This window comes from Ranitomeya variabilis, chromosome 3, assembly GCF_051348905.1.
Source record: "Ranitomeya variabilis isolate aRanVar5 chromosome 3, aRanVar5.hap1, whole genome shotgun sequence".
NCBI classification, from domain to species: Eukaryota; Metazoa; Chordata; class Amphibia; order Anura; family Dendrobatidae; genus Ranitomeya; species Ranitomeya variabilis.
Genome location: NC_135234.1, coordinates 152,816,969 through 152,839,125, shown reverse-complemented (window position 1 = coordinate 152,839,125; position 22,157 = coordinate 152,816,969). Strand labels below are relative to the sequence as shown.

General features: G+C 44.4%; 1 protein-coding gene across 5 annotated transcripts in view; it reads right to left on the bottom strand.

The window, feature by feature from the left end:
• The window catches only part of TBL1X (transducin beta like 1 X-linked), a 453,077-nt gene extending 447,692 nt beyond the window's left edge, over nt 1-5,385 (bottom strand). For 2 of the 5 annotated variants that reach the window (XM_077294737.1, XM_077294738.1), the window contains exon 1: nt 3,811-4,324. The gene's annotated coding sequence lies outside the window, so the exon portion shown is untranslated. Of the gene's footprint in view, nt 1-3,810; nt 4,325-4,977; nt 5,141-5,180 lie in introns of those variants that run through there. The other 3 variants (XM_077294734.1, XM_077294736.1, XM_077294735.1) reach the window with 3 other exon arrangements.
• Between the last annotated feature and the right edge of the window lie 16,772 nt (nt 5,386-22,157).

Here is a 22,157-nt window from a genome sequence, read left to right as displayed (position 1 = left end):
CAGGTTTTCCCTAGCATACTCGGGTGGTCGCCGAGTATTTGTTAGTGCTCGGAGATTTAGTTTTCCTTACCTCAGCTGCATGATTTACCGCTGCTAGACAGGCTGAATACATGTGAGGAATGCCTATTTGCTAAGGGAATTCCCACATGTAATCAGGTTGTCCAGCAGTCGTAAATCATGCAGCTGAGGGACGAAAACTAAATCTCCGAAAACTAAATCTCCGAGCACTAACAAATACACGGAGATCACCGGAGCGTGCTCCCGAGCAGCAAGTGCTCATCATCACTAATGACAAGTTTTGTGAGGTTAAGGCCCTGTCACACATAGCAAGATCGCTAGCGAGATCGCTGCTGAGTTACAAGTTTTGTGACGCAACAGCGACCTCAGTAGCGATCTCGCTATGTGTGACACGTACCAGCGATCAGGCCCCTGCTGCGAGATCGCTGGTCGTGTCGGAATGGCCTGGACCTTTTTTTGGTCGTTGAGGTCCCGCTGACATCGCTGAATCGGTGTGTGTGACACCGATCCAGCGATGTCTTCACTGGTAACCAGGGTAAACATCGGGTTACTAAGTGCAGGGCCGCGCTTAGTAACCCGATGTTTACCCTGGTTACCAGCGTAAATGTGAAAAAAAACAAACAGTACATACTCACCATCTGATGTCCGTCAGGTCCCTTGCCATCTGCTTCCTGCTCTGACTGAGTGCCGCCGTACAGTGAGAGCACAGCACAGCAGTGACGTCACCGCTGCGCTCTGCTCTCACTACGGCGGCACTCAGTCAGAGCAGGAAGCAGACGGCAAGGGACCTGACGGACATCAGATGGTGAGTATGTACTGTTTGTTTTTTTTGGTAACCAGGGTAAACATTGGGTTACTAAGCGCGGCCCTGCGCTTAGTAAACCGATGTTTACCCTGGTTACCCGGATGCTGCAGGGGGACTTCGGCATCGTTGAAGACAGTTTCAACGATGCTGAAGTCGTTCCCCTGATCGTTGGTCGCTGGAGAGAGCTGTCTGTGTGACAGCTCCCCAGCGACCACACAGCGACTTACCAACGATCACGGCCAGGTCGTATCGCTGGTCGTGATCGTTGGTAAATCGCTATGTGTGACGGGGCCTTAACTTTAGTGGCACTGCAAAGAGGGCAAACCTGATTGGTTGCATGTTGACTATGTGTGTGCATTGTGTGTATGGCTTATAAAGAGGAGTATATATTCCTGCCGCCTTCAACTCAAAAATATTTCACGGATCCGTACATTCCTAAACCAAAAATCTGCAAAAACCCTAGTCCATGCCCTCATCATCTCCCGCCTCGACTACTGTAACCTCCTCCTCTGTGGCGTCCCCTCTATCACTCTCGCACCCCTCCAAACTATTCTAAACTCTGCTGCCCGACTAATCCACCTGTCCCCCCGCTATTCCCCAGCCTCCTCTCCCCTCTGTCAATCCATTCACTGACTCCCCATTACCCAGAGACTCCAGTACAAAACACTAACCATGACATACAAAGCCATCCACAACCTGTCTCCTCCATACATCTGTGACCTCGTCTCCTGGTACTTACCTACACGCAACCTCCGATCCTCACAAGATCTCCTTCTCTATTCCCCTCTTATCTCCTCTTCCCACAATCGCATACAAGATTTCTCTCGCGCATCACCTCTACTCTGGAACTCTCTACCACAACATATCAGACTCTTGCCTACCATCGAAACCTTCAAAAAGAACCTGAAGACCCATCTCTTCCAACAAGCCTACCACCTGCAGTAACCACTGATCCATCAAACCGCTGTACGACCAGCTCTACCCTCCCCTACTGTATCCTCACCCATCCCTTGTAGATTGTGAGCCCTCATGGGCAGGGTACGCTTTCCTCCTGTACCAGTTGTGACCTGTATTGTTTAAGATTATTGTACTTGTTTTTATTATGTATACCCCTCCTCACATGTAAAGTGCCATAGAATAAATGGCGCTATAATAATAATAAATAATAATAATAATAATATATTAATCTCTACGTTATAGGACCATAGAAACTCCATGTCAGTACCTACCACCTCTCTTTCTGCTTCCATCACCGGGCCATGTTGCGCTCTTGTTGCGGATGTCATGAAGTGACAGCACAGTATTTTTGTGTGATCCTGAGACTTGTGACTTGTACTATCCTGGCCAGGAGCTTAACGGTTAACTTTTGTCTTGCTATTGACCTTGGGTGGGGCTTTTGGCTATTTAAGATCCAAAATACCTGTTCCCTATTGCTAGTTATAGTTCTCCTAGTCCCACAGATGCTGTCAACCTTTATCCTGCTTGTAGTTCCCTGCTGATATGACCTCGGACTGTATTCTGACCTTCCCATCTGCCTGACATTTCTCCTACTGTTCTGGATTTCCTCGTTTTGACCTTGACCTGTATTCTGACCATCCCACCATAATAACATTTCTGCTCTTGTTTTGGGCATTCTGGTTTTGATGGGGTTTTCTGGCCAACCTTTTCCAGCTACCTCCACCAGCCATTCTACCGCATTCACCGACCCATGACACACTGCAACGTGAAAATTATAGTGTCACTTTGCATCAAATCGTTGTCAGTGGGGTTGCGTAGTGAGACCAACAAGCTAGTAAATTCGTGCCGCAATCATAACAAAATATCTTTCCATGTTGGGTTTTTGGTTGCTGGTCGCTAATAATTTACAAGTGAGAACCATTTTCAATTATGTCACCTTTAAGAAAGTATTGCTTTGGTCACAACTGTTTCTAAGGTGCCAGTATTCCTGCCAATAAATTTGGTGTTGATCTATTTCCAGTGCAACCTTTCACCAATTGGCAGTAAAAATATTATAAGACACACACCCTCAACGAGCACCTCTCGTAGCTATGCTACAGCATTTACGATAAACAAATCCATAATCTTTAATGGACCCAATATATCACAAATAGGTATCATTTTTGCGTATAGTCGTGAGGTATAGGTTTTAGACTTTTTACAGTGAGGTCAATGGGCAAACCTGAAAACAGTGTTAAAGCAATATTTTGTAAAAAAAAAATCTAAGAAACTATCCCAATCTGCAAGAAAACATAACAAAAAAATCTAAAAACAAACAATAAAGTATGCAACAAGTTGACTTTTCCTTTACAAGATAAACAACAACATGCGATCTACCAATCTGCACTACAAATTTGGTTACAAGGGTTGATTCAAGGGTGGTACTTCCGGAACATAGAACCAAAACAACTCTATAGGCAACAGAACTAAAAAAAAAAAAAGACCATTGTAGAACATTCTGACATTTGACGTAAGGGATCAAATGCTGTCTAACACACAGCCCATGAATGGGATTCCCCTCCCCCCCACTCGGGGTGCTTGAGGAAACTCCAAATATACACACACCATCTGCAATGTGAATACCTGGCATTTTTACAGTATTTTTACCCTCCATACGAAAATAAATATGGGAGGAATAAGCTAGTGCACTACCATACTCAGCATAACCCATCCCCCATCACTTCTTTAGATACCAAAATACAAATTACGAAGCACAGCGGAATTATCACATTACAGGAACAAACGTTACTATGTCTTTGGAGTTATTTTCAGTTTTTAACAGGAAATATCTACAGGTAAAAGCATGTGTACCGACTAAAGTCATCAGAAAGCACTGCAAAATATGTTGGTGCTATATATGTTGCATATAAAAGGCATTACTATTACAACACAAGCCGATAGTGTAGGAGAAAATTGAGCTTTGGTTCTAGAGGTTGGGGGAGGGGAAGGGGGTATAAACTCGACTGAAATGAATGGGTAATCTCACTTACCTCACACTAAATGTAGGCTAAAAAGAGACAGCGGTGTAGTTCCGAAAAGCAGGCTGGATCAACTTCTTGCTGGAACAGCACTCCTAGTCCATTGACTTCCTATAAACTCTGCATGATAACTCTTCTCCTATAGACCCTGGGGGGGTTCACATACCAAAATATCAACCACTGTTGTTCTTGTAAATCCACCAGAGTTAAAAAAAAATAAAAAATCACCTAAGAAAATAATTTTGAAAAATCCTCCAAAAGTCTCCAAAGACGGTGGAAAGTTTAGTTTGTATTAGGACTGTTGTGTCTGGTCTTGGGCTGGTTGGGCTCTTTATTTTCTTGCTGTGGCTATGAGAATACAGGGCTAACTAGTTCATTAGCAGAGTTAGTTAGTCTGTGTTTGTGTGTGAGTGAAGCTCCCACAGACACAGCAGCAGCAGCTAGAAGAGGGGGGGAAGAGAGAAGAGAGAGGGAGCGAGAGAGACTGGCAGGGAAAAAAGAGATCCACACACACACATACAGAAACCGAGACACTGAGCGGATGACCTCCGAGAGAGAAAAAATACCAACTGACCTGAGCTAGTGATATAATAACAATATTCCCTTCCTTACTCATACACATGGTCATGATTGAGATATTTGCCTTTGTGTAGACCTCATGTTTATATTAAACAAGGGTAAAACAAAGGTCTGGATATAAAAAAAAGGTCTGCGATTAATTCTGATTGCACTGATCCAAAATAAAAAGGCGAGAGATACAGTCCTGGAGCGATGAGAATTCAATCGGCGTCAATGGGGGAAGGGAAATATGGCTACCGAAGAGATCTGTGTTTATCTCGTACTGTATATCTGTTATCGAGCACGGATATGAAGGTCTGCGTATAAATCGCAAAATGCACTTACATTCATAATGTGTATGGTACATATAGGTCTCTAGATTGTAGTAGTTATTAAAGACGCACATGTAACATATAGTACAAAAAACAGCATAATAGAAACACTCAAAACATAACCGTATAAGATACACAACAGTAAACATATATATAGAGAGGAAAAATATATCTATGCAGAAGAATAAAAGGTACCATGACAGTATGAAACCACACGGTGACCCTTGTGACTTTAATGTCTTTTTCTTTTCTTTTTTAGATACACAAATAGGAAAATTGGTGGACTTACAGCATCTCCATAATTGTGATTCAGCAGAATGGATTACACTAAAAATATTAATCAATGACCCCCCCAAAAAGTGTTATTTTCAGATTCTGTGTACCGCCCCGGTCTGGTGCTTAACGGGTTAGCACGTATTTTCTTTGATCCTTACACATTACTGTGGAAGTAGAAAACAAATTAAAAAAAAAAAAAGACCAAGAAAGGCTTACAAAGCAAGCATAAGTACATGATGCAACATTGCCCTGATTCCATGTGCTTCCCTTCCCCCATGGCTTGCTGGTGGGAGTGCTGTTTTTTCCGCCTGTAGGGTCACATTGTGGCTGATTGATTCTCCTTTCGCCTTGCTCAGTCATTCAGATTTGGAAAGTAAATAACAAGTTGACATCATTACAGCTCTCTGCATTACTGTGACACATTCCTCCGCTACCACGCAACCTCTAATAGAGGCGCATCAAAACAGGACTAGAAGCCTCAGCTTTGTGATTTTCATTCTGCAGTTAAAGGCGGTTGGATTTCTATTTTCCGCTGTAAAAGCTTTAGGTTTTAGATTGTGTTCTTCATCACGCTTCAAGGTTATCTCCTTGGATTAGCCATTGGATTCTGAAAGTTAGATTTATGCTGCGATGACATAAATAACAGATATGAAAATATAAAACAAGGGTTGTAAAGGTCTCGTGACACAAAAAAACCCCCACATGTTTTCATGCTGAGTATATGAGGTGGCTACAAATGCTTAAAGCTTATCGCTATGTGAAAGGGAAGATGGTTTATCTGACAAATGGAGATGAAACGAGGTAGTAGCGCCTACCAATAGGTGTGGAGGTATTATTATGGCCTAGACGTATAACTGTTTCATTTGTAGTAACCATCAAGCCACTAGCCGAATGCTGTTTGGTAGCAGCAAAAAGTCTTCAGCCCAGATATTGCTTTACTGACGCCCGAAATGGGGTTTACAAGCAGCAGGATGACCACCACCTCGATAAAGATTGTTTTTGTCAAATAAATGTATAAATGTGATGCCGGATCTATATGACCTAATATTTAGAAGGTGCTTAGCTTGATCAATGACAGTATGTTACATGATGTGATCTAATATTACATTACAGGGGAATTGCCAGCCAAAAATGACTGCTCGAACCAAGTACAGTCACCCTTAGCTTGGCCAAACCGATCGGTGCTCCTTCCCATCTACTTGTTTGGCATCTATCATGGCCTTACTCTTCCTTTGACTTTGACTTAACAAAAGTGAGAGAAGAAGAGTTAACCGTTTGGTCACACCAAGTGTGCACCGAACATCTAAGCTTGGTTTCAATGGTCATTTTGTGTTGAAAGGAATGTCAATGAATCCTGATGAAAGCATCCTCAATAGTAAATGTGAGGAGAAAAGAGATTCAAACAAGTTTGATTTTTACTTTAGAGCCTTTGTTGTAACAGGAGAGAAGCCACCATCATAACTGTTCACCAGCAGCTTATCTCTATCTTCCCTTTTAAGATAAAGTTATTATTTTTGTATAATGTGGTGTTTTGATTCATTGACCTGCCCAAAAGACAGTGTACCAATAGACATCGGACATTGCTCACAATGACCCCCTGAAAACACCTATCTTGATGTCGAGTATGGATGGAGTACGAAGCATCTGATTCATTAAGAAGCATGCATCTCTTAATAAATTAGGCGAGGCTCAAAGTGTGCACCTCGTTACAAATCTTACTCCAGTCATAGACTAGAGTCATAGACTAGAGTAAGCTTTGTGATGTAAGGTATTCCATCGTTTAACATGAATTTTATGAACAGGGATCGCTCCCGGTCACATCACCAACCCACCTATTTGTCAAAGCTGGTCAGAAATTACATAAAGATGCTAAAAGCTGCAAAATTTAAGAATTTTTAAAGCTTTTTTTGCTCCATAATTCTGTAATAAAAGCTTTAATGAATCAAGGTCTACATCAATATATTATTTGTGACATCAATGTTAGTTAATGCTTGCCCCATCTCTTTCTGCTTTTGCCAGAAGACTGCATTGAGCCTTCACTGCAGGCAACATTAGTAGATAACACAGTCTTACTGTGTGATCCTTGGGAACTTGCAGGATAGGGGACTTAGGGGTTAATGTCTATCTCTGTTTTTTGTTAGCTCCCTGCTGATATCCCTGCTGTGAGGCTGCTGCTATTTAAGTTTTTGAAGCCCTTTTCCACAATGCCAGTTATAAAGTTCATCTTGATCTAGTCCACATCCCTGCTGTCTGCTCCTATGGCACTAATTCCTGTTTTGCCATTCTTTATTATTTATTTTTTTGTTTTCTGAACTTGGCTCATTTTCTGACCACCTGCTTGAATCCCAATTCTGTGTTTGACTTTGATCTCCTTGTAATGATTCAGCTTGATGACCCCTCTTGCCTCACCTGCCAGCAGCCTACTCCATGGCCTCAACCCAGAGGGACCAGTATACGTCCAGATTGCTGCACAGTGGTTAAAGAGTGAAGGACAGGGCGGCCACTGGGTTCTGGTAGATGGAGTGGCCATCTCTACACCTGTTGCAAAAGCCCTATTAAGGATATGTTCCCACGATCAGGAAGTGGCAGCGCTTTGGACCCAGCGTATGTTCGCTGCGCCAAGAACACTGCATTCTAATCACACAGGTAAATATGCATGTGTTCATTGAACCATGCCGATTTACCGCATCCAAATACATTGTATTGTGGAAAATTCTGTTGCCGAAACTATCGTGTCCGCAAGAGAAATTGATGTGCTGCGGCTCGTAAACCAGCGCCACATGTCGGTTTCGGTAGGTGATCCACAGGTGCACATACACGCATAGTGGAGATGGGATTTCTGTAACATCTGGCTTCTGTGGTTTTGACACTGCATAATTATGCAGCATCAAATCCGCAGCAATTCCTAATTGTGGGCACGTACTCTAAGAACTGCCCGGTATTAATGCAAAGAGCCTGTGTGATATTATCTATTGGGTGGCATATAGACATCACATTAGCAGACTTTAGCCACAGGGGATTCAGAGGTCCCTGGTGTTAAAGGTTTTCATTGGATTAAACCAATTATGACAGATTCTACTAAGTCTTTAATGTGCTTTGGGGGCTGTTAGACCTTTCTTTTATTCACTTATGGAAAACTTTAAAGTTGATCCTACCCAATTCATCCTATTTCCATTCTCTGATAAAAGAACTGTTACAATAGAACAAAATGATTGGGCTGGCATTTATCACATATCTGTGGGCTTCTCTAGAGTATTATGAATATATAGCGTTACTCAGACTTCTGCTAAAGTAGAGGTTATTGATCTATGTCAGTCTGGACTAACTATAGTAACTATTTTTCATACGCTGAAGACTTGTGTGCATAATACTGACGTGTTATATAACGACAGAGTGATACTTACATGTAAACTTATGACATCCGTATACTAGTCATTATAGAATATGTAAGAGCATGAACCTTCAATGTTATTCTGGATGGTTTCTAATGATAATTGACTAATAAACAAACTGGTAGCAATGTGTATACAGCATTTCAGAATATGCTGCTGCTATATTATCAACAAGAAATAAATAAATATCTATGTGATGGTCTTAACAATTCCTGGAATCAGTCATTATTAATTATTGATGGAAGTGAAATTGTAGCATATACATGCAACTTTAAAAATAAGGTGATGCACAACTTTTCAACTCAACTCTATTCTTAAAGGGGTTGTCCACTACTTTCAATTAACCCCCCAATGTATCCCCCCGGGGCCCCTGATGAATTGTGTAATTACCTTGCGTTGCCGTTTTCGCCTGTGAGCGGCGCTATTCCGGCGGCTGAGTCCGGGTCACGTGACCCCCAGGCTGCAGCCGCCGCTTATTTCCGCCGACGTCACGTCAATTTCCAGACTCTGGAAATTGACGTGACATCAGTAGCAGGTGTGAGCCAGCCTCACAGTCAGCAGTCACTCATCAAGAGGGGGCTGGTGGCTGCAGGCCTGTGCTGGAGGTGGGCGGGGCTAGGCAGGGATGTGCGGGCAGGGCTAGGCAGGGATTTTTTGTGTGGGCGCCGGTGCTGTGCGGTCTGGCGCCGGCGCTGTGCGGTCTGGCGCCAGTGCTCTGCGGTCTGGCGCTGTGCGGGCCGGCGCTGGCGCTGTGGGGTCCGGCGCTGGCGCTGTGGGGGCCGGCGCCATGTGGTCCGGTGCTGTGCGGGCCGGTGCTGTGCGGGCCGGTGCTGTGCTGTGCGGTCCGGCGCCGGTGCTCTGCGGTCCGGCGCTGTGCGGGCCGGTGCTCTGCGGTCCGGCGCCGGCGCTGTGCGGGCCGGTGCTGTGCTCTGCGGTCCGGCGCCGGCGCTGTTGGGTCCGGTGCTGTGCGGGCCGGTGCTGTGCGGTCCAGCGCTGTGCGGTCTGGTGCTGTGCGGTCCGGCGCCGGTGCTGTGCGGTATGTGTGCTGGGGGGGTGGTCTTTGGGGTGTGTGTGTGTGTGTGTCTCTGTGTGCGTGCGTGTGTGTCTCTGTGTGCAGGCATAGTCCGATGGGACTACAAGTCCCATTGGGCTCTGCCTGCTACAGTGACAGTGAGTGACACATTAGGCAATGATGGGACAGTAGTAGTCCCATCATCCGGCTAATGTGTTGAATGTAAAAAAAAAAAAATAAATACACATATACAGTACATACATACATACATACAACACACACCATGCAACGACATGCACCATGCGACAACATGCAACATGCACCATGCGACAACATGCATCATGCGACGACATGCGCCATGCGACGACATGCGCCATGCGACGACATGCACCATGCAACGACATGCGACATGTACCATGCGACAACATGCAACATGCACCATGCGACGACATGCACCATGCAACGACATGCACCATGCGACGACATGCACCATGCGACAACATGCAACATGCACCATGCGATGACATGCAACATGCATCATGTGACGACATGCACCATGCGACGACATGCGCCATGCGCCATGCACCATGCGACAACATGCAATATGCACCATGCGACGACATGCGACATGCGCCATGCGACGACATGTACCATGCGACAACATGCGACATGCAACATATGACATGCAACATGAGACATGCGACATGAAACATGCCACATGCAGTACGTACATACATACAACATACATACAATACATACATACAACATACAACAGACATACAGTACATGTAACATACAGTACATACTCACCATCACTTGTCACTTTGTTCCCCGAAGCCATTGTCATCTGTAAAAAATATTAAAATAATAAACAACAAATATACTCCCTGATCCGCCGAAATCCAATTAAAACGAGTGTCCCTCGACGATCTTCCGTGGAGAGCAGGAGCATCTGCTGATGCGACTGCTCTCCAGGGGCTCCAGGAACACAATGAGAGGAGGAAGGTATCCTTCCACAATGTATTCCTACGCCCCTGTGAGAAAATAGTCCCTAGTCTCACTTTATGGCATTGCTGTTGAGAAATTTTCACAGGCAGCAATTGCCATAAAGTGAGATTTGTCCTAAGGTAACCTCTCAGTGATGCACTGCAGGAGCCATTGTCTCCTGTCAGTGTGTCACTGAGGGTCCTATAGAGCAGTGACATCACCCGATGTCACTGTTCTATAGGGGAGATCGTTGTGGGACACTCGTTATTAATTGGACTACGGCGGACAGGTAGTATACGGTTTATTATTTTACGTTTTTTGCAGGCTCTGAAATATGGTAAGTATGGTGAAATGAAGAATATTAAAATACTTTTTTCCTAATGTGTGCGTGTTTTATTAACCCTTTATTAATATTGGATTAGTAATGGATAGGCATCTTATTGACGCCTCTCCGTTATTAACCCGGCTTAATTTCACCTTACAATAGCAAGGTGACATTAACCCCTTATTACCCCATATCCCACCGCTACACGGGAGTGGGAAGAGAGGGGCTAAGTGCCGGAACTGGCGCATCTTACAGATGCGCCATTTCCGGGGCGGCTGAGGACTGGTATTTGTAGCCGGGGGGGGACCAATATCCATGGCCCCTCTCTAGGCTATGAATATCAGCCCGCAGCTGTCTGCATAGCCTTTCTGGCTATAAAATATAGGGGGACCCTACGTCATTTTTTTGGGGGGTCCCCCTATTTTAATAGCCAGTAAAGGATACGCAGACAGCTGCGGGCTGAAATTCATAGTAGGCTACAAATATTGGCCCCCGGCCGTCGGCTTTCCCCCTCTGGCGCAGAAAATTGCGCGGGAGCCCACGCCGTGTTTTTTTTTAAATTACATAAACATATTGTTTATTAACCCCTTTCTACAAGCTGACGGAATAGTACGTCAGGTGGCAGTATCCCCCACTTTGAGGTGGGCTTCGCGGTGAGCCCACTTCAAAGCCGCAACATGTCAGCTGTTTTCAATACAAAAAAAAATGTACTTGATCGCTAAACGGCATAGCGAGAAAAAAAAATCAAAAGCCAAAATTATGTTTTTTTGGTCCCCGGGACATTGCATTAAAATGCAATAATGGGCGATCAAAAGAACGTATCTGCACAAAAGTGGTATCATTAAAAACGTCAGCTCGGCGCGCAAAAAATTAGCCCTCACCCAACACGATATCTCAGAAAAGACGCTACAGGTATCAGAAAATGGCGCAATTATTTTATTTCTTTTTAGCAAAGTTTTGAAATTTTTTTTACCACTTAGATAAAAAATAACCTAGACGTGTTTGGTGTCTATGAACTCGTAATGACCTGGAGAATCATAATGGCAGGTTAGTTTTATGCTGTATGCACACGTTGCAGATTTGGGTGCAGAATTGTCGGCACAAAATCTGCATCTCCTTGCGGAAAACGCAGCTGCATTTTGGATGCAATTTTTTCACGTTTTTTTCATGTTTTTGCGCGGTTTTGATGCGGCTTTTTTCTGTGGTTTTGATGCTGTTCTTGGTGCGGTTTTTGGTGTGGTTTTTGCGCGGTTTCGATTCAGTTTTTGCTGCAGTATTTGGTGCGTTTTTTTGCGTGGTTTTGATTCAGGTTTTTGATGCTTTTTTATGCAGTTTTTGGTGAAGATTTGATGCAGTATTTGGTGCGGTTTTGATGCAGTTTTTGGTGCGGTTATGGTGCAGTTTTTGGTGCAGTTTTTGCGCGCTTTTGATTCATTTTTTATTTTTTTGGGTGCGGTTTTTGAGTGTTTTTTGTGCGTTTTTGTATGCATTTTTGAAAGCTAAAGATGTATTATTGAACATTATTGAGTGATGTCATTTCTGTCCAACCTCCTCTTTTACATTTGTCCAACCCACACTCAATTACACACAGATAGACATATAGATGATAGATTAAATGGATAGACAGAGCTACATATAGATAGATCTATAGATGCATACATCTATCTATTCCTATATCTATCTATAGATATATGTGGATAGATATATCTATTGATAGATGTATGGATAGTGTAGGGTGCGTGTCCACTGTCAGGATTACATCCGAATTAGCTGCAGATTGGATGCTGCGTACTTGTAGTCCCATTGGATGATCCCCGCACACACCCGAACAGTCCCACACACACCCGAACAGTCCCCCACATCATCACACACACCCGAACAGTCCCGCACACACCCGAACATTCCCGCACAGCGCCGCACACATCCAAACAGTCCCGCACACATCCGAACAGCCCGCAGACCCCGCACACACCTGAACAGTCCCGCACAGCGCCGCACACATCCAAACAGCCCGCAGACCCAGCACACACATACACGCACACCGTCACTGCCCACATTCCACCCACCAGGGCCGGACTGGCCATCTGGCACTTCTGGCAATTGCCAGAAGGGCCGGTGCCAGTCGTGGGCCGCTCGATCCGCCTCCCCCTGCCGCCACCGACTCACCCCCCTGCCGTCGCATTCAACTATACCGGCGTCCATGACGCCGGTACAGTTGAATGCAATGATGGAAGAGAGAGCATCTACAGACGCTCCCTCTCCCATCATTCCCCGCTCTGCCTCTGACACTGCGGGTGCGCAATGATGTCATATCATCACGCACCTGCTGTGTCCTGGGCAGACTGCAGCTGCTGAGACAGGAGCAGGAAGCAACGCGGGCAAGAGGAAAGGTGAGGAGTGGGTTTTTTTTGTACCGGACTGTGGGGACATTCTCGGGGGGGGGGGAGGAGGAGAGATGCAGGCTGTGCTGTATATACCACTGTGCAGGCTGTGCTGGATATACCACTGTGTGGGCTCTGCTGCATATACCACTGTGCGGGCTGTGCTGGATATACCACTGTGCGGGCTGTGCTGTATATACCACTGTGCGGGCTGTGCTGTATATACCACTGTGCGGGCTCTGCTGGATATACCACTGTGCGGGCTGTGCTGTATATACCACTGTGCGGGCTGTGCTGTATATACCACTGTGCGGGCTGTGCTGGATATACCACTGTGCGGTCTGTGCTGGATATACCACTGTGCGGGCCGTGCTGGATATACCACTGTGCAAGCTGTGCTGTATATACTACTGTGTGGGCTGTGCTGTATATACTACTGTGTGGGCTGTGCTGGATATACCACTGTGCGGGCTGTGCTGGATATACCACTGTGCGGGCTGTGCTGTATATACCACTGTGCTGGCTGTGCTGGATATACCACTGTGCGGGCTGTGCTGTATATACAACTGTGCGGGCTGTGCTGGATATACCACTGTGCGGGCTGTGCTGGATATACCACTGTGCGGGCTGTGCTGGATATACCACTGTGCTGGCTGTGCTGGATATACCACTGTGCGGGCTGTGCTGTATATACCACTGTGCGGGCTGTGCTGTATATACCACTGTGCTGGCTGTGCTGGATATACCACTGTGCGGGCTGTGCTGGCTATACCACTGTGCGGGCTGTGCTGTATATACCACTGTGTGGGCTGTGCTGTATATACTACTGTGCGGGCTGTGCTGTATATACCACTGTGCGGGCTGTGCTGGATATACCACTGTGCGGGCTGTGCTGGGTATACCACTGTGCGGGCTGTGCTGTATATACCACTGTGTGGGCTGTGCTGTATATACTACTGTGCGGACTGTGCTGTATATACCACTGTGCGGGCTGTGCTGGACATACCACTGTGCGGGCTGTGCTGGATATACCACTGTGCGGGCTGTGCTGTATATACTACTGTGTGGGCTGTGCTGTATATACCACTGTGCGGGCTGTGAGGGATATACCACTGTGCGGGCTGTGCTGTATATCCCACTGTGCGGGCTGTGCTGTATATACCACTGTGCGGGCTGTGCTGGATATACCACTGTGCGGGCTGTGCTGGACATACCACTGTGCGGTCTGTGCTGGATATACCACTGTGCGGGCTGTGCTGTATATACTACTGTGTGGGCTGTGCTGTATATGCTACTGTGCGGGCTGTGCTGTATATACCACTGCGCGGGCTGTGCTGGATATACCACTGTGCAGGCTGTGCTGTATATACCACTGTGCTGGCTGTGCTGTATATACCACTGTGCGGGCTGTGCTGGATATACCACTGTGCGGGCTGTGCTGTATATACCACTGTGTTGGCTGTGCTGGATATACCACTGTGCGGGCTGTGCTGGATATACCACTGTGCGGGCTGTGTTATCTACTATGCGGGCTGTGCTATATACTATGTGGGCTTTGAAATATACTATGGGGAGTATATTATCTTCTATGGGGAGGCCATGTTATGTACTATGTGGCTGTGGTATATACTATTGTGGGGGTATATTATATTCTATGGGGGAGGTTGGGTTATATACCATGGGGGAGGTTGTGTTATATACTATGGGGGGCTGCATTATATTCTATGGGGGGCTACATTATATATTATGGGGAGGTGGGCTGTATTATATTCTATGGGATTACATTATACTCTGTGGGGTGGCTGCATTATACTCTGTGGGGTGGCTGCATTATACTGTGGGGTGGCTGCATTATACTGTGGGGTGGCTGCATTATACTGTGGGGTGGCCGCTTTATATTCTGTAGGGTGGTGGCTACATTATACTATATGTGGGCTGCATTATACTGTATTGAGGACTATGGGGAATACGTTATACTATATGAAGGACTATGGGGTGCATTATACTATGGGAAGTGAATTGTACTACATGGATGACTATGGCGGTGCATTATACTATATGGAGCACTATGAGGAGTGTTTTATGCTATATGGAGGACTATGAGGAGTGTATTATACTATGTGGAGGACTGAGCAGTGTATTTTAATATATGGAGGACTATAGGGAGTGTATTATACTATATGGAGGACTGTGGAGCACATTATAATATATGGAGGACTATTGGGTGTATTTTACTAAACAAGTAAAATGCTGCATATTCAGATTGTTTTTGCCGGAACAAAAATCCTTGTTCTCAGCAGCACATCGCCGCTGTAAACTGTAGATGTGCTGCTGATAACATGATACTGTATGGGGATCGGTTAGTGATCTGTTAGTGATCGTTCTGTCCCATCATTCTTTCTCAGACGGTGGAAAGAGGCCTTGAAACAAGTGTTGAACAACTTCAGTATTGTCGATGAAACTCATTTAGCGGCCTGAACTCATCGCTCATAAATACAACCGAAACACTTTTGTGTGATGTGCAATATGTTAGCATTTTGGGCCCCATTTTAAACTTTGCCTAGGCGTAGGGCCCCACTTTGCCTAAAACTGGCCCTGCCTACAAATGTACAAAGATATTATACAGTCACCATGTGACAAGTGGGCCTGTGTAACTTCAAATGCCAGGGCTGAATTTCAGTCCCAGTCCGGCCCTGCCACCCACACACTTCCATCCTCCCGAACCGCAGCGTTTCTCGGACCCACATCCGCATCTAAACTGCAGATCTTTATTACAACTGCGGTTTTGCTGCGGATGTGCCCGACTCCATAACAGTCTATGGGTGCAGAAATGCTGCAGTTCGGCACAAAAAAAGTGACATGCTGCAGAGAAAAAAAAAAGCTGCGTTTCGGTGCGGCCTTTTCCGCAGCATGTGCACAACAAGTCTGCGGCTCCCATAAACTTACATTGGTTGTTGTGCACTACACTGCGGATTTGATGCAATTCTGTGCAGCAAAAAACCCTGCGGATCTGCAATCAAATCCACAACGTGTGCACACAGCCTTAGCATTTAGCGAACCTAGCAAAAAAGCCAAGCAAAAAACAAGTGTCGGATTGCACTTTTTTTGCAATTTCATTGCACTTTGCCTTTTTTGCACATTTTCTGTTACACGACATGGTAAAACCAATGGTGTCGTTCAAAAGTAGAACTTGTCCCGCAAAAGATAAGCCCCCACATGGCCATATTGATGGAAAAATTATGGCTCTGGAAAGAAGAGGAGCGATAAACGAAAAAAGCTCCAGGGGTGAAGGGGTTTAGAAACATGGATATGGACATATCTATGGAAATAGATATATAGATATATCTGTATGTATGTATGTATCTATCTATCTATCTAATCTATCTATTATCTATCTGTCTGTCTATCCCATATCTATCTGTCTATTATATCTATCCATCTGTCTATCTCATATCTATCTGTGTGTAATGGAGTGTGGGTTGGACAAATGTAAAAGAGGAGGTTGGACAGAAATGACATCACAAATCTTTTTGAAGAGAGAGGAGGGAGAGGAGGGAGGGGTTGGGGTGTGTTTTGGAGTGGGTGTGCTAGGTTCGTGCTTAGTAGCAGTGCAATGCATCATGGAACTTGTAGTATTAGAGCACAATAACTCAGGAGAAAGGAAGTTGTCGATTAACCCCATGAGAGCTGGATCCAGCACTGAAAATGTGCTGCTACAGCATGATAAAAGGTAATATTGCTAAAATAAAGACAGTGGATGTTTTCAGTGGCACATAATAGCAAGATTTATGAAAAAAAAAAAGTTTATTGTAGTAGACAACTTCTTTAAGTTTAAATTCCTTATTTCTAAGCTGATAACAAATTGCACAGAATTAAAGGAGCATATAAATGAAGTCCTCCCCTGCTGAATTGGCATGTGAGCATTTCTACAAATGCCTTCATCTGGGGGTCATCCCCAGCAGGAGAGGACTTCACTTGTATGAGTACAGTGTTTTGTATTTATAACTATTTTCTCTTTTCATGGCTCCTTTGTTATATATACCTTGGATTACCTTATACTATATATATTTTCACTGTGCCCTTTTTTAATACCTTTGTACTTTACACATATTTGTCTATATATTGTGCTCTCCTGCTGGGTGTCGCTCCTCTATTTACAGTTGCCTCCATCTATCTGCCTTTTTCATCTTTATTACTTTTTTGTATTTCCAATAAATATTTTGTTTAGTGTAATTTTTATGGACTTAAGATCTTTTTTTTACTTCTTTGCTAGTATACAAATGCCCACCACTCCTTTGGCAGCAGTGTTCATCAGAGACCTGTTCTCAAGTCATATGCTGGTCCCATTGGTGGGGATTAGGGTTGAGCGAAACGGGTCGATCATTTTCAAAAGTCGCCGACTTTTGGCTAAGTCGGCGTCTCATGAAACCCGATCCGACCCCTGTGCTTGTCGGCCATGCGGTACGCGACTTTCGCGCCAAAGTCGCGTTTCAATGACGCGAAAAGCGCCATTTCTCAGCCAATGAAGGTGAACGCAGAGTGTGGGCAGCGTGATGACATAGATCCTGGTCCCCACCATCTTAGAGAAGGGCATTGCAGTGATTGGCTTGCTGTCTGCGGCGTCACAGGGGCTATAAAGGGGCGTTCCCGCCGACCGCCATCTTACTGCTGCTGATCTGAGCTTAGGGAGAGGTTGCTGCCGCTTCGTCAGAAGCAGGGAGAGCGTTAGGCAGGGTCCACTAACCACCAAACCGCTTGTGCTGTAGCGATTTCCACTGTCCAACACCACCTTCGGTGTGCAGGAACAGTGGAAGCTATTTATTTTTTTTTTTTCCTCAGCGTTGTAGCTCATTGGGCTGCCCTAGAAGGCTCCGTGATAGCTGTATTGCTGTGTGTACGCCACTGTGCAAACCAACTGCTTTTTTCAAAGCACATATCCTCTTGTTCCTTTCTGCACAGCTATCTTTTTTGTTTGTCCACACTTTTTATTTAATTTGTGCATCAGTCCACTCCTATTGCTGCCTGCCATACCTGGCTTAGATTACTGCAGGGAGATAGTAATTGTAGGACAGTCCCTGTTTTTTTTTTTGTGGGAGATTAAGATTGGCATTTCTGCTACAGTGCCATCCCTGTGTGTGCCATCTCTCACTGAGTGGGCCATAGAAAGCCTATTTATTTTTTCCGTGATTTGTGTTCTAAATTCTACCTCAACACAAAAACACTACATCAATCAGTGGTAGAAAAATATTGGCCTCAGTCAGGGCTTGTGTGCCACTGCTGTGTGTGCTATCTCTCATTCAGTGGGCTATAGAAAGCCTATTTATTTATTTATTTTTTTTCTTATTATTTGGTTTCTAAAGTCTCCCTGAAAAAAAAAAAAAAACAGTGGGAGAGTAATATTGCCCTTTCAGCTTGTGTGCCAGTCTTGACTCCTGGGTGTGCCACCTCTCTCTCATTCAGTGGGCCATAGAAAGCCTATTTATTTTTTTGGTTTTTTTAATATTATTTGGTTTCTAAAGTCTCCCTGAAAATAAAATAAAAAAACTTAAAAAAACAGTGGGAGAGTAATATTGCCCTTTCAGCTTGTGTGCCAGTCTTGACTCCTGGTTGTGCCACCTCTCTCATTCAGTGGGCCATAGAAAGCCTATTTATTTTTTTTTTTAAATATTATTGGGTTTCTAAAGTCTCCCTTAAAAAACAAAAAATACATAAAAAAACAGTGGGAGAGTAATATTGCCCTTTCAGCTTGTGTGCCAGTCTTGACTCCTGGGTGTGCCACCTCTCTCATTCAGTGGGCCATAGAAAGCATTTTTTTTTTTTTCCTTGATTTGTGTTCTAAAATCTACCTCAACACAAAAACACTACATCAATCAGTGGGAGAAAAATATTGGCCTCAGTCAGGGCTTGTGTGCCACTGCTGTGTGTGCTATCTCTCATTCAGTGGGCTATAGAAAGCCTATTTATTTATTTATTTTTTTTCTTATTATTTGGTTTCTAAAGTCTCCCTGAAAAAAAAAAAAAAAAAAAAAAACAGTGGGAGAGTAATATTGCCCTTTCAGCTTGTGTGCCAGTCTTGACTCCTGGGTGTGCCACCTCTCTCTCATTCAGTGGGCCATAGAAAGCCTATTTATTTTTTTGGTTTTTTTAATATTATTTGGTTTCTAAAGTCTCCCTGAAAATAAAAAAAAAAAACTTAAAAAAACAGTGGGAGAGTAATATTGCCCTTTCAGCTTGTGTGCCAGTCTTGACTCCTGGGTGTGCCACCTCTCTCATTCAGTGGGCCATAGAAAGCCTATTTATTTTTTTAAAAAAATATTATTGGGTTTCTAAAGTCTCCCTTAAAAAACAAAAAATACATAAAAAAACAGTGGGAGAGTAATATTGCCCTTTCAGCTTGTGTGCCAGTCTTGACTCCTGGGTGTGCCACCTCTCTCATTCAGTGGGCCATAGAAAGCATTTTTTTTTTTTCCTTGATTTGTGTTCTAAAATCTACTTCAACACAAAAACACTACATCAATCAGTGGTAGAAAAATATTGGCCTCAGTCAGGGCTTGTGTGCCACTGCTGTGTGTGCTATCTCTCATTCAGTGGGCTATAGAAAGCCTATTTATTTATTTATTTTTTTTCTTATTATTTGGTTTCTAAAGTCTCCCTGAAAAAAAAAAAAAAAAAAAAAAACAGTGGGAGAGTAATATTGCCCTTTCAGCTTGTGTGCCAGTCTTGACTCCTGGGTGTGCCACCTCTCTCTCATTCAGTGGGCCATAGAAAGCCTATTTATTTTTTTGGTTTTTTTAATATTATTTGGTTTCTAAAGTCTCCCTGAAAATAATAAAAAAAAAACTTAAAAAAACAGTGGGAGAGTAATATTGCCCTTTCAGCTTGTGTGCCAGTCTTGACTCCTGGGTGTGCCACCTCTCTCATTCAGTGGGCCATAGAAAGCCTATTTATTTTTTTTTTAAATATTATTGGGTTTCTAAAGTCTCCCTTAAAAAACAAAAAATACATAAAAAAACAGTGGGAGAGTAATATTGCCCTTTCAGCTTGTGTGCCAGTCTTGACTCCTGGGTGTGCCACCTCTCTCATTCAGTGGGCCATAGAAAGCCTATTTATTTATTTTTTTAAATATTATTGGGATTCTAAAGTCTCCCTTAAAAAACAAAAAATACATAAAAAAACAGTGGGAGAGTAATATTGCCCTTTCAGCTTGTGTGCCAGTCTTGACTCCTGGGTGTGCCACCTCTCTCATTCAGTGGGCCATAGAAAGCATTTTTTTTTTTTCCTTGATTTGTGTTCTAAAATCTACCTCAACACAAAAACACTACATCAATCAGTGGGAGAAAAATATTGGCCTCAGTCAGGGCTTGTGTGCCACTGCTGTGTGTGCTATCTCTCATTCAGTGGGCTATAGAAAGCCTATTTATTTATTTATTTTTTTTCTTATTATTTGGTTTCTAAAGTCTCCCTGAAAAAAAAAAAAAAAAACAGTGGGAGAGTAATATTGCCCTTTCAGCTTGTGTGCCAGTCTTGACTCCTGGGTGTGCCACCTCTCTCATTCAGTGGGCCATAGAAAGGCTATTTATTTTTTTGGTTTTTTTAATATTATTTGGTTTCTAAAGTCTCCCTGAAAAAAAAAAATAAATAAATTAGGTGGGAGATTAATATTGACATTAGTGCTTGAGTGACAGTCCTGCGTGTGTGTCATCTCTGTGATTTTGTGCCACAGAAAACAGAGTGTGTAACATTGTGCCTGATTTTCCTTGTGGTCTCACCAACCTGTTAAGGGATATTGAAATCATACTGAAGTTATAGCTCACCGTGTAAGTTGTTTGACAGCAACAAATAAAGTTACTTTGGTTAAGATTTTAAAACAATGAGGAAGTCTGGTGCAAGAGGTCGTCGTGGGCGTTCATTGTCAGCTGGTAATGATGGTAGTGGTAGTGGAGCATCAGGTGGTCGTGGGGATAAAAATATTCCACCTAAGTCTGGAGCTGTGGAGCCAGTTTCGTCGTCAGGCTACACAAGGCCTCGAACGCTCTCTTTTCTGGGAGTAGGAAAACCGCTTTTAAAGGCGGAGCAGCAACAGCAAGTTTTGGCTTACATTGCAGACTCAGCCTCTAGCTCTTTTGCCTCCTCTTCCGAAACTGGTAAATGTAAAAGCAGCGCGTCGCTTGTGGATGTTCACGGTCAGGGACAAGTCGCTTCCTTGTCCTCCTCAGCAAAAACTACAACAAGAGAGAAGGATGCAGCAGGCGACACAACGGGTCACTCCATGGAGCTCTTTACACATACCGTCCCTGGCTTAGAAAGTGAAACATTTAACAGGCCATGCCCATTACAAGTAGATTCTGACATGGAGTGCACTGATGCACAGCCACAGCCAGAGTACTATGCTGCTCCTTTGACTCAGACCACCACATTGCCCTCTCAGGGTACAGATCCACAATCAGACCCTGATGAGACTATGTTGCCCCGCCACGAACGCTATACCACCGACCGACACAGTGACACAGACGAAGTTGCACACGAGCTCGAAGAGGAGGTAATAGATGACCCAGTTATTGACCCCGATTGGCAGCCATTGGGGGAACAGGGTGCAGGCGGCAGTAGTTCAGAAGCGGAGGTGGAGGAGGGGCCGCAGCAGGCATCAACATAGCAACAGGTTCCATCTGCCGGGCCCGTATCTGGCCCAAAACGCGTGTCAAAGCCAAAACCTGTTGGAGGACAGCGTGGCCATCCGGTTAAAGCTCAGTCTGCAATCCCTGAAAAGGGATCCGAGTCTAGGAAGAGTGCAGTCTGGCATTTTTTTAAACAACATCCAACTGATCAGCGCAAAGTCATCTGTCAAAAATGTTCAACTAGCTTAAGCAGAGGTCAGAATCTGAAAAGTCTAAATACTAGTTGCATGCATAGACACTTAACCACCATGCATTTTCAAGCCTGGACTAACTACCAAAGTCCCTTAAGGTTGTAGCACCCTCGGCCAATGAAGCTAGTCAGCAACGCAACATCCCTTCCGTCACTGTAAGGCCACCATTTTCCGCACCACCGGCAGTATCTGTGCAGGTTTCTTTGCCAGCCAAAAGCAGTCAGGGTCAG